The sequence below is a fragment of the Triticum aestivum genome, chromosome 7B (genome assembly GCF_018294505.1).
Source record: "Triticum aestivum cultivar Chinese Spring chromosome 7B, IWGSC CS RefSeq v2.1, whole genome shotgun sequence".
Classification (NCBI taxonomy): domain Eukaryota; kingdom Viridiplantae; phylum Streptophyta; class Magnoliopsida; order Poales; family Poaceae; genus Triticum; species Triticum aestivum.
In genome coordinates, this window is record NC_057813.1 from 589,384,777 (window position 1) to 589,388,527 (window position 3,751).

Below are 3,751 nucleotides of genomic sequence, written 5' to 3' on the forward strand. Positions count from 1 at the left end.
CCGGATAGGAAGAATCGGTGTGACCGATTTTGGCTTTAGGTTTAGGTCATTTGTGGATCTGAGAAAGTAGTTGAGGGTTTTTGGAGCATATCACCAAGCACATGAAGCAAGAGGCTCATTAAGCAACACACTCCTTGATAGTGTTGGCTTTTCCTATAGACTCAATGTGATCTTGGATCACTAAAGTGTAAAATGAAGAGTCTTGAGCTTTTGAGCTTGAGCCAATCCTTTGTCATTAGTATTTTGAGGGATCCACTTTCATCATCCATGCCATGCCATTCATTGAGCTTTCCTGAAATAATAGTCTTGGAATAGCATTAGCCCAATGAACTATATGTTGTTATGAATTACCAAAACCACCTAGGGATAGTTGCACTTTCAATTGTTTACGTAAATAGTGCATGACATGTGGGTCATGGCTCTCCTTTTGACTAGTCAAATTGACTTGGTCAACTCGGATTAAAAGTAATTTAGAAACTCTAGAATATTATTAGAACTTTGAAAAATCATATAAAATAATCCGTAACTTGAATGAAAAGGTTGTATACATGAAAGTTGCTCAGAACGACGAGACCAATCCGAATACGCGGTCCGTTCGTCTGCCACGTGTCCCTAGCATAGCAAACCTGCAACCGTCCCCCTCCGTTTCATCTGTCCGAAAAATGCCTAACTCCGGGAAAACTTTCCCGGATGTTATCCCACTTCGCCAGTATCGTGTAACACTGCGTTAGAGCACCCCTAGCGCTGCGTGTTTTCTTGTCGTGCATCTGTATTACCTCTGTGTGTTTTATATTTACTGTTTCTTCCCCCTCTTCTCTCCGGTAGACCTCGAGACGGTGTTGATGTCCCTGTGATCGTCTACACCACCGACGACCCTTCTACCCTTTCAGCGAAGCTTCCAGGCAAGCCCCCCCTTTGATCATCCCGATATGGCCCATTCCATTCTCTCATGCTTGCATTAGATTTTGCTACTGTTATTGATTGCTCATATTCTGATGCATAGCCTACTTTTGTAACCTGCTTATTGTTACATACATGCTTATCCTAAACTGCTTACTATAGGTTGGTTAGTGATCCATCAGTGACCCCCACTTGTCCTTGTTGCCTCTGCTTCATCATCGGCGACTCGATCAGTGTGATCAACGACCAGAGCCCGACACCTCACATCACATCACGCCCCTTTTATTGCTCGACTCTGGAGAGCTACCATCGAGTGACAAGGGTGATCCCTCATAACGCACTCCTGATGATAATTCTGTAGTGTAGCTATTCGGTCATGGTCATCGAGTGTGATTTCCTCTTTCACCATTCCCGATATGGCTCTGTCGTTCAACACCTCAAGTGTGAACCTCGAGGGTGGTCCCTCTTATGTTCACCTTGATGTTTACATTGAGTGGAATCCACCGAGGGTGATTCCTCAGGTTTTTCCCTTGATGTCTGGACACACAGTTACCTTGACTTTACTGGAGACCATTGTGAAAGTCGGGCGGGCCCGGAGAGCACCCGTGCGATGTGACTGTGGCGGCTGGCTGTTTAGCGGTATCACCCGGGAGGGGGTGATAGCTCCAGACTTGTCCCGACAGCCGTCACTCCTTTTAATAATGCACTAACAAGTTTGGGTATTTGTTCGGAGTTGGCCTCTGGCCTTTATGCACTAACCACCACGCGAGAATAGTTATGGGCCTCGACGTCACAGTATCAGCCGAAGCTTTGTCAGACGTCCAGTTCAGCATTGTGGCCGGATCGTGCCATCCACTTCACGGGTGGTGCTGGTATCCCCTTGCGCACAACTACCTGGAGTGCAACGGGCGATGGGCCCAGACCCCAGATTGCTTAGGATGTAGACCGGCGGGGACCTCTCTGCTGAGCCTAGGTAGGGCTGCGACGTGTTGATCTTCCGAGGCCGGGCATTGACCCCAGAAAGGTGTGTCCGGCCAGAGTAATCGAGCGTGTTGGAAAACGTGGTGCACCCCTGCAGGGAAGACATATATTCGAATACTGTGTCCATGGTAATGGACGTTCAGACTTGTATCCTGATCTTATATAACTAGAAGTGGATACTTGAGATATGTGTTGGATATGTGGCCCTGGGATTGCTTTCTCGCAGGGAGTCGAGGAAGGATCTCTAGGCGTTAATGTTACAACATGCTTGATAATTATAAACTGCTATTCTTTACTCTTCTACATGTTGTGAGATGCTTGGAGCTGCTTGAAGATGCTAGTCTTCGATAGGCTAGGCCTCCCCCCTCTATTCTGGCATTCTGCAGTTCAGTCCACAGGTACAAACCTTCCATTTGATACCAATGCATACTTAGTATAGATCTGATGCTTGCGAGTACTTTGGATGAGTACTCACGGTTGCTTTGCTCCCCCTTTCCCCCTTCTTTTTTCTTTCTGGTTGTTGCAACCAGATGGTGGATCCCAGGAGCCAGATGATGCCACCCCCGCCAACTACTACTACTACCCAGAGGGTGCCTACTACTACGTGGAGCCCGCCGACGACCAGGAGTAGTTAGGAGGTCCCAGGCAGGAGGCTTTGCCTCATCGATCGTTGATGTTTGTGCTTGCCTTCTTAAGGCAAAACTTGTCTAACTTATGTCTGAACTCAGATATTGTTGCTTCCGCTGACTCGCTTGTGTATCGACCTTTTGTATTCGAGCCCTCGAGGCCCCTGGCTTGTAATATGAAGCTTGTATGTCTTTCTTTTGTGTTTAGAGTTGTGTTGTGATATCTTCCTGTGAGTCCTTGATCTTGATCGTACACATTTGCATGTATGATTATTGTTCGATTGAATTGGGGGCATCACACTTCTTTAGTTTGCACAAAGTTAAATATTTCATGTAAGGCAGCTTGTTTCTTATGAGCAAGGAAATATTTTTCAGAGAAGTAATAAATCATATCCTGGGGACTACGCACACAACCAAGAGTAAGAGTATTGTACCAAGCTTTAGCATTACCCTTCAATGAGAACGGAAATCATTTGAGAATATAATAATGGCGATTCTTCTCATCATGAGTAAAAAGGGTGGCTATGCCATTCAACTTAGTAAGATGTGCCACAATAGTTTCAGTTTCATAACCATGAAAAGGATTAGATTCAACCAAAGTGATTAAATTTGGGTCGACAAAGAATTCATAATCCTTATCATCAATAAAGATAGGTGAAGTAGCAAACTTAGGATCATATTTCATTCTAACATTCAGAGATTTTTCTTTATACTTGCATAATAATTTCTCTAGATCATCTCTATCCTTACAAGCAAGAATATCTCTAGTTGTCTCCTCATTCATAACATAACCTTTCGGTACCTTAGGCAGTTCATATCTAGGAAGGCTAGTTCTAGCAGGTGTTTCAAGAGTTTCAGTTTCAAGCTCATCATCAGATTCAACAACATCATGTTGTATTACTCTAGCAATTTGTTCATCAAGAAATTCACCAAGTGGCACATCATCATTATCAAGCAAGGTACTAGCATCATCATAAGCATTATCCATAGAAGAAGTAGCATCATCAATAACTTGCGACATATCAGGATTAATAGCATGTGGTGGTGTTGCAATTTTACTTATAACAGAAGGTGAATCTAAAGCAGAATTGGATGGCAGTTCCTTACCTCCCCTCGTCTTAAAGGGAAAACTCTTAGTCTTAGCATCCTTCAGATTCTTCATAGTGATAAATTTATAATATTCCCAAGTGACTCAGCAAATATAGCTATGCTCCCCGGCAACGGCGCCAGAAAAAGGTCTTGAT